Source organism: Peromyscus maniculatus, chromosome 14 (genome assembly GCF_049852395.1).
Source record: "Peromyscus maniculatus bairdii isolate BWxNUB_F1_BW_parent chromosome 14, HU_Pman_BW_mat_3.1, whole genome shotgun sequence".
NCBI classification, from domain to species: Eukaryota; Metazoa; Chordata; class Mammalia; order Rodentia; family Cricetidae; genus Peromyscus; species Peromyscus maniculatus.
The window spans coordinates 52106905-52115761 of NC_134865.1; the positions used below are offsets into that span (position 1 = coordinate 52106905).

Below are 8857 nucleotides of genomic sequence, written 5' to 3' on the forward strand. Positions count from 1 at the left end.
GGTGGCCCAAATGCCTACTTGGGTCCCTGGTTCTGCCTCTGTTCTTCTTGGTCTAGACTAAAGGAAACAATAGCAAACATTTCCTGGACACTGGGTTCAGTGAAACAGCCTGGAACCAAGTCTAGACAAAGTAACTTTGAAGACTGTACATGACCCTTGGTGTGGCCAGAAGCACAGGTACTAGAGAAGGCCCTGAGGGTCATTCAGATGTGAAAGCTGGAGGTGTTGTGGTTTATTTTCCAACATGCGAAACGCTAACTAACGCCTAACTCGACATAAAGCCACAGCTAAGCAGAGTCCCAAGACGAGGGGGACTCAGATATTCTGATGGGATCATTTTCCAGGTTTTGCCCTGACATGCTACAGAGCCATCATGGTGATGAGGGCTTCCTCAGTCTCTGCCCAGATGGAGTGAGTCCCTCTGTCACCCTTGGGCAGGCAATTCACAGTCACTAGTCACATAGAGACCATCAAACAATAGCAAGACTCTAAAGACTGGGCTTCTTTATTAACTGCTGGAACTCTTCTGAGCTGGTGCCTAAAGAACAAGGAGGAGTTTGCGAGGAACCCCGGGGACCCAGGTGGAAACGGATAGACAGTGAGGTCTAGAATGATGTCCTTTGGAGGAACGTCCAGCTCCTGTTAGCCCAGTTCCCTGAAGAGTCAGCCTGCCATGCTAAGCATTGTAGCACCCTATTATAGATCTACGGTTCCAGGCCCAGGCATGAGCAGGGGACTGAAAACCACTGTAATGACAGCATGTGGTCCAGGCTGGGCTCTACCCTGCAGAAGTGGGCTCCAGGGCAGATCCTTGTGCATGCCAGACAGACTTTTCTTGGTGTCACGTGTCCACCTGCTTGACAAGACCTGGAAGGATGCCAGCTAATTCCTACTTCCCTGCTTGTCCTCAAAATGATCCCATGAATCATTCGGCGCCACAAGCCTTAGAAGATCCTCACTGCCATCTGAACTGGAGTCTCCTCACTGGAGTTTTTGTTTTCAGGAAAGGGTAAGCCTCACCCTCTCTGTCTGTCCCAAGCACCCTCAAGTGTACCTTTGTCTCCATGCCCATCCTAGAATCAAAATCTTCTCCCTGTTACTTAGGGGAAGACAGCTGCTGCTCCCTGAGATCCTGGATGCAGGAAGACCAGCATAGGACCTACAGATCTGAGAAGAGGATGCCCAACACTCACTCGCTGAGGGGCCTTGAGAGAAATGGCTTTCAGGAGTGAGATCTGGCTGGTCTCGTTCTTACCCCTAATCCTGCCCCTCCACCCCACCCCCCATGCAATAGCTGGAGCCATTTTCCTTTGCCTCTGACATGAAGGCATGCTTGCCCAAGGCTGGCACCAGCACCAGGTCATTTGTGAACTGGCGAGTGTGACAGACACATCGGGGCTGTGCACCCTAGTCCTTGCATAATGTCACCTAACAAACAGGAGTGTTGTATGGCTCGGGGACCCAGCTCTTCCTAAGTGCTGTTTGCCACAGAAGCACTAGTCAGAGGTTTAAAGGGTGACTATGTCTCCGAAACTGCCCTTCTATCTGTGGATGCGAGAGGAGGGTTGTGAGGCCAAGGGCTGGGCGTCCTTACCTCAGTGGTACTGTCTTTCATTGCCATTGGTTAAATGAACACAGAGACATTTTCCTGCAGGATAATGTCTGGAAGGACCTGCATGTTGTGGGAACTGGAGGAATTCTAAATCTGTCCTTTGATGTCCTATACGCAGCGTGTCTGCCAGGGAAGAGTCAGCGGAATTCTGTAACTCCGGGTTGGCAAACTTTCACCGCAGCAGGGCGGAGAGTAAACATCTTCAGCTCTCTGCCACAACTATTAAAGCAGCCATAGACAATGCCTAAGGAAATTGGCACTGCTGTGTTCTAATAAAACTTTATTTACCAAGTCAGGTTGGGGGCCTGATCAGACCAGCGGACCGCGGGTTTGCTGCTCACAGCATTAACTTATGGTCGATGCCCAGCAAGAGTGTGGGGAGTTAATTTGTTGAAGGCTGGTGAGTAGAAGCCTCTGCTCATCCAGATCTTGGTTTTAGCTCTGTTTACACAGGCCCAAGTCCTGTGTGCCTGCCACGGGGTCAGCGCAACAAGACCCTTCCTGCCTTTTTGCTCCCTTCCCCCAGCTTTGAGAACTCACAGGCTCATTCAAACTGGCTGCTTAATGGAGAGCAGAGATTCTGTACCTTCCAGGATGCGTTCCCCCGCCCCCGCTCCCCTCCCCCTCCGCACCCAGGGCCTTTCCCCTCCATCCCAACTTTGTGGGACACACAATTTGTAATCTCCTTAAAACCAAAGAAGCGAGGTTTCTGATTCATGTAGATTAAAATCAGCTGCAACCTATTAATGGCCCAGAGCCCAAGACAGATTTTAGGAAACAAAAACACTGGACCAAATTAGACTGAACCAGCCTCTGTCTCCAGGGGAGGGAGGTGGAGTGCGAGGCTGGGGGTGGAGGGAGTGGCCATGTGGTTTTAATTAATTTGGATTCTCTTCCTAAAGCTAATTCCTCCAACACAAAGCATGTGTAGCGAGCGCCATGGCAGCCTCTGGCCTTAGAAGCCTGCTCTCCCTGGTGGAAGAGCCTGGTCCTGTTGGGGAGCTGGGGCCACTTGTGTGTCCGTAATTAACGGGTTTCAAAGTGGTTATTTTGGAAAAGAGAATTTCAGTGGCACGTTAAAGTCCCTTCATCGGCCATCAGCTGGTGTTCCAAGGCCTTCAGCAAGGCCCTTGCCACTTAAGGCTTCAGAGAGCATGAGGTTCCCAGGGTCCCTTTGAGAACATGGAGGCTTTTGCCATGGTTTTCATGCGGCTGGTGGATGCCATGATTTTCTTACGTTGTTCGGTTACTGGGATCATAAAAATGTTTCTCTCTTTCTAGAGTGAGGAAAAAGGAAAGCCCCTGCCTCATATATCCCTGTCATGGGAAAGGGGCCATGAGGCTGTGACAGGCAGTGCTTACATCCCACCTGGGGAAACTGAGGCCACAGGAGTCCTCATCTGAAGTGGTTCTGGAGTCCTGCACCCACTGAGACACCTCAGCAGGTACTGTTTCTCTTCTTGGTGACTCCAGGCTGTGAAAAGTTGATACAAGTGGAAGAGAGGTCTGAATTCTGCTGACCTGGAGCTTTGGGATCCTTCTGTGTGGGAGGAAATGCCGAATTCAGAGGCAGCTTTCAATCAAGTGGCCAGGAGAATGATCCAGACCAGCACAGGTATCTAAAGACCTGGGAGGCAGTGGTCCTCTGGTGCTGGGACCTTTACTTGGTACACAGAGCTCCAAGCTGAGCTATGGAGAGGGAAAAAGTGGACCGAAATCTCTCCACGCTATAGAGGTGATTTCTTCTGGGTTCAGATAAAAGGCGTTTGCTGCAACCCAGTCAAAGACTCACCTGAGGAGTGGCCACAGGAGCTTCTGTTCAGGTGGCATCGTCGGATAAATTGGCCCCAGTCTGGTTTGACTTCCAATTCTGATGATGACTCTCTTCCAGAACCTTCTGCAGTGGAGAATGTGGAAAATATTCTGGGGGAACTGCTGTTCAGTAATGATGCTGTGTCCCAGAGCAGCTGGTCTTACTCCCAGGGAGACACAAGAGCTGGTCCACAACAGAGCTGTGAAGGTACGTCCAGAAAGTTACACAGCATCAGAGCTGGGAGAAGAGTTACAGTCCAGTTGGGCTTTCCTAGTAGGCATGGGGAAACTGAGGCATGCACAGAACCACATAGCTGGCGTAGGGAGTCCTGCCCACAGCTCCTGACCCTCGATGCAGGATTCGCTTATCTACATCATTCCTCCCCAGGTCAACGTTCTCCTTTGGTTTGGCGTTCTCACTGACTCATTCAATATCTACTGCCCCTCCTGTGTGTTAGACACTTCTGGGCATTGCCAACCTTGCTGCCTTGAACTTACTAAAGGGAGAAGGAGGTTAAGTTTCTGCGATGCGCATCGAAGAGGGAAAGAGACCCCTCCACTCCTCAGGAAGGCTTGGCATCTTGGGAAACATTTGCCATCTCTGGTTGTGCTCTTCAGAGGAGTATGGGGTACCATTATAGATGGGACTTAACTGATGTTCCTACCGTTTGCGTCGACCCCCCCCCCCTACTCCGAGCAGCCATCAAGGCAGCATGGCCCAAGGGGTTGTAGAAAGTGGAGGAGATTCTCTGGATGCAAGTTTGAGTGAGGCCGGGTGGGACCCTGGAGGCAAGCACAACCCTCCTCCGTCTGCTTCGCATCACTCTCCTCCCACGCTCGATTGTCAGTCCCTCGCTCTTGTTTACCTCCACGCGAATAGTTCCCTGATTATAAATCAGAGGACTTGGCACTGCGCTCTGGATTATCTGTGATCTTTAACTTTCCCAGGGCAGAAGAAATTTAAGCAGCAGCAAATCCTTTTGTTTCTCGTGGCTCGGGATCCAAATCACGGAAGTGCTGATCTGCACAGAGGGAGCCACATCCAACCTCTGGAGCCTCCACCCCAGTACTCAAGGCAGTCGGTGGGAGGTGCATGCCTCCGTTCCCTCATTTCACAGGTATCCAGTGAGTAGCCGTGTGACCGTTAACTCCATTCTAGATCCTGGACACACAGGGTAAAAATAAAGAAGACCTCTTTCTTCTCTATCCTGTTTACTGCGGGTGACAGATGTAACCAAACAAGCGTAGAGTCATACCTCGTAACCATGGGGAACTGATTCCAGGACACCCACCGATATCAGAACCCACAGGTAGCAGAACAGTGCTCACGCTTAAGCTATGTACAAGCTGTCACATACTGTGTGTCACCTCGACATTGTTTGTGATGCTGAACACAATGCAAACGCACTGCATATAATAGCCACTCTATTGTACTCTTTACAGAATAAAGACAAGGAGAGGGATCTGTGCCTGTTTGTAAGGAAGGGGACTTTCTTACTGAATGTTTTCCATTCACAATTGGTTGGATCCTCAGATTTGTGACCTGCCCATATGGAGAATGACTGTTTGCTAGTGATAAGTGCCTTGGTAAATTAACACAGGCTAAGAGATGGTGGTACACACACACTGTTTCACACACACTGGGACCTACCTCAGAGACCCCTCTGAAGAGAATAAGCCAGGTCCAGAACAGGAAGAATATCCCAGTCAGAAGGGAAGAGCGATGTGTGAAAGCCTGGGCCTGGATGAGTTTGGCTGGTTTGGTGGACATCAGGGAGCTGGCACAGAGTGAAGGGGGCACAAGGTGAAGGGTCAGAGAGGGCAGGACCTGGCCGTGGAAATGGCGACTTCAGATTTGTTCCCAGCATCACCGATATCCTCAGAGGCCTTAGCGCAGGGCTGAGGACGCAGAGATGAACACTGGAAGGTCATGGAAAGACTGGTAAGGCCGTGCCCTGGCTTGGGGTCAACGTTTGCACAGAACACATGATAGCTGTACCTCACGGGCACTGTCTCAAGTGGAAGCCTTAGAGGGAGGCCACGTATTTTGATGGGGGGAGGCTGAGCCTCGGCGCTCACTACCTTACTACCCATTAGTTGATTGGTAGTAAGCCCGGAAAAGGGAAATGCTGTTGTTTAAACAGTGGGAGTGGGAGCTGGGGAGTCACGGAACCCTCAGCCAGCAGGGCCATGACAGGCCCTGGTGCAGGGTCTCACCCTCCACCTCAGGGCCTCCAGCACAAATACAGGCCCACCTTCTAGGAGCTGGCTTTATCTTTGGCCGATTGCATATTGTCTGGTCAGTTTCCTTCCTGTGCCTTTTCCCTTGGCACAATGCCAGGCACTGGCATTTACCCGAGAGGAGACAGGGAAAGGGAAGGTGTGCATTTGGAGCTCAGCCAGGCCTGAGATTGGCTCACCTTGTCACTTCACTAGCTTTCGGGTCAACTGAGCCACGGAGAACTCCACTGACCAATCCAATAGCCATTAGCCATGTGTAACTGTATTTCAATCAAGATGAAATCAAGTTTGAAAAATGGCTCCGTGGGCTCACTCACCACGTGCCGAACACCCAATGGCTACACAGGGCCAGAGGCTCCTAGATTGGACAATGAAAACCCGGAACTTATCCTTCAAGATAAGAACTTGTGTTGACCAGTTTCCACAGGCACTGAACAGGCTGATACAAAGTACAGAGTATGTGCCTAGCTCCTGGAAGGTGCCGAAAAATGGTAGCCTCTGAGACTTCCGTGACTCTCCAAATGTGACCCTGTTACTGGCATGCTGCGTGGTGAGTCACTCACTGTCCTGTGCCTCTGTGTTCTGACATGTGAAATGGGGATAAGAGGCACTCAGGGTGCATTCCCCACAGGACAACATGATCCTTATTTTCCTTAGTAATCCCAGACCCTGGAGAACCTGCCCTGTCAACCCTCTGCTGACTGATCTAAGCCAGAATTCGGGAGCTCTGGTCCTGCTTTATTTAGTGGAAAGGTTAACATATTGTGGTTCAGTAAAGGAGTCTGGAGGTTTCCGTCATTGCTAAGGGCTTGACTATGGTTAGTGGGATAAAGTCCTAATGAAACAGACAGTTCTAATCATGAAAATATGTCTTTTGATGCCAAGCATAATGGCACGGGACTATGAGCCAAACTACTCTGAGGCAGGATTGAAAGTTCAAGGCCTGTTGGAGCAACTTAGTAAGACCTTGTCTCAAAATAAAAAAAAAAAAATTAAAACAACAACAACAACAAAAACACACAAAAAGGGCTGAGAATGCAGCTCGGCAGTGGAGCAGTTGCCTACTATGCACAAGGCCCTGGGTTCGATTCCCAGCGCTGCAAAGACAATAGACTCCTTTTGGCTCTAGCCAGGTGTTCAATCTCTCACAATACTCTGAAAGAAGCCAGGGCTGCGGATACGGGTCAGCTGGTAACACGCTCGCTGTACGTGCATGTGGACCTGAGTTCGATCCCCGGAACCCAGGTAAAAAAAGCCAGGCATGGTGGTATGTGCCACAGGGAGATGGAGACAAAACAGATCCTTCTCTTTTTTTTGCTGGCTGGTCAGCTGATCCTATTTTGTGAGTTCCAGACCTATGAGAGACCCTATATCAAAAAACCAAGGCATCTGAGAAACGCGCACACGCACACACACACACACACACACACACACACACACACACACACGCACACACACCCCAAAACCAAAACCCTGAAGTCCCACCCACCTCTTGTGTCCCTTTGGGGAGCGCCATTCTAGAGAGAGGCTCTCAAGCAGCCTTCTGGTATCTGCAGATCAGCCTCCCTTTTCTCAGGTTGGGGTTTTGTTGTGAGAGCCCCTCTGACTACAGGCATCTGGAGGGTAGAAGGTGGGGTTTGCCTGGGGCTGGGAGGAAGTCATTTGCTGGGCAGGATAATGTGTGGCTTAAGAGCTGGAGCTGAACTTCTCCCCACCTGCTTCATGCATTTCAGGGGAGATTTGTTTTCAACTCCCAATCACCTTCCAGAATTGTTCGGCTGAGATCCTATCTCCACTGCCTGTTTTCTTTCATTTCCGATAAGAAAGACAGGGGAAGAATGAGAGGCCCAAGACTAACATTCTCACACTCCCTGAAATAAAATTTCACACAGTCGGTGGCTGGCTTTGGTTTTCCAAGAAACAGGCAGTAGAGAATCTGACTGGCTGTCCCAGTCTCTGCCCTGGGGAGGCATGGCTGGAACCCGGGAAGCAAATTCCACTGGGGTCTCCGACGGGGTCTCGGAGAAAGCTCAGGGAACAACCTAACTCACCCAGTCCAATGAAAAGCTTTTTTTTTTTTTTCCTGGAGCTGAGGACTGAACCCAGGGCCTTGTGCTTGCTAGGCAAGCGCTCTACCACTGAGCTAAATGCCCAACCCCTCAATGAAAAGGTCTTAAATCTCTCCTTTCAAACTACAGCTTTTTCAATACAATGCCAGACTTTGAGCTGTTCAGATTAACACCTTGGGGTCCTCCTTGATCTCAGTCCTCTCCAGTCTCCCCCACTTCCAAGCTTCCGTTAAGTCCTGTTGGTTCCATTGTCAAAATTACCCAGAATCCAGCCCATCCTCATAGCCCCACTGGCACAGCCTGGCCTCAGCCACCCTAGTTGGTCTTCTCCACCCTAGTTGGCACATCCTGGTCTCTTCCTTAGTTGACTGCTACAGAAGCTCCTAACTGTCTCCCTCCTTCATCTCCCACAGGCTGGTCTCCCTACTTCCAGTTGCTCTAAAATGTGTTCTCAGCATAATAGTGAGATTATTTCCTGTGTCCCTTAAACCCTTCCAAACAGGCTTAAGACACACCCATCGCATTCAGAGTACAAGCTAGTTTCTACCTCGGCCACCAAGACACTAAATCACTCGGCACTGTCAATGCTCAGACCTCTCCCCGGCCTCGGTGATTCTACTCTGGTCACATTGGCCTCCTTGCTTCCTTCAGAAGGCACCAGATGTGTGTCCACCCTAGGCCATTGGCTGCAACTGCTCCCCCTGGCTAGCTTCCTCACTTTTACGTGTCTTCACTCAAATTTCCCTTCTTTGGTGAGGCTGACAGGACCCTGATCATCTGTGTTAACCTCAATACCTTTCCACAGATCTTGCATTTCCCTGTCTTCATTTTCCAATTTTTCTCTCTTGTAACTTCCTAGAAGAGCACAGAGCTTGCTTGTTTGTGATGTCTTTTGCTTCTGTGTCAGCCAGCTTCTAGAACTGTCAACTCTGGAAGGGCAGTGACCTCACTTGGGCTGTTAGTTCTTTGCGCTCGCTCGCTCTCCCTCCCGGTGCCTACAAGCACTTCCCTCACAGCTGCTCTTCTTTGCCCATTAGTGACCCCACTCTTGGAGACCATGAAGGCTAACTATGGCGCAATCCCAGCTATCGATACGGCGGAAACCAAACAAAAACAAAACACA

The 8857-nt window shown here is 50.3% G+C and overlaps 1 long non-coding RNA gene across 1 annotated transcript; it reads left to right on the top strand.

Moving 5' to 3' along the window:
- Positions 1-2917: 2917 nt before the first annotated feature.
- LOC143268456 (uncharacterized) lies at positions 2918-4097 on the top strand. The gene is made up of 3 exons (XR_013044399.1): positions 2918-3057; positions 3504-3632; positions 3813-4097. It is a non-coding gene; the product is annotated as an uncharacterized LOC143268456 (long non-coding RNA).
- The last annotated feature ends 4760 nt before the right edge of the window (positions 4098-8857 follow it).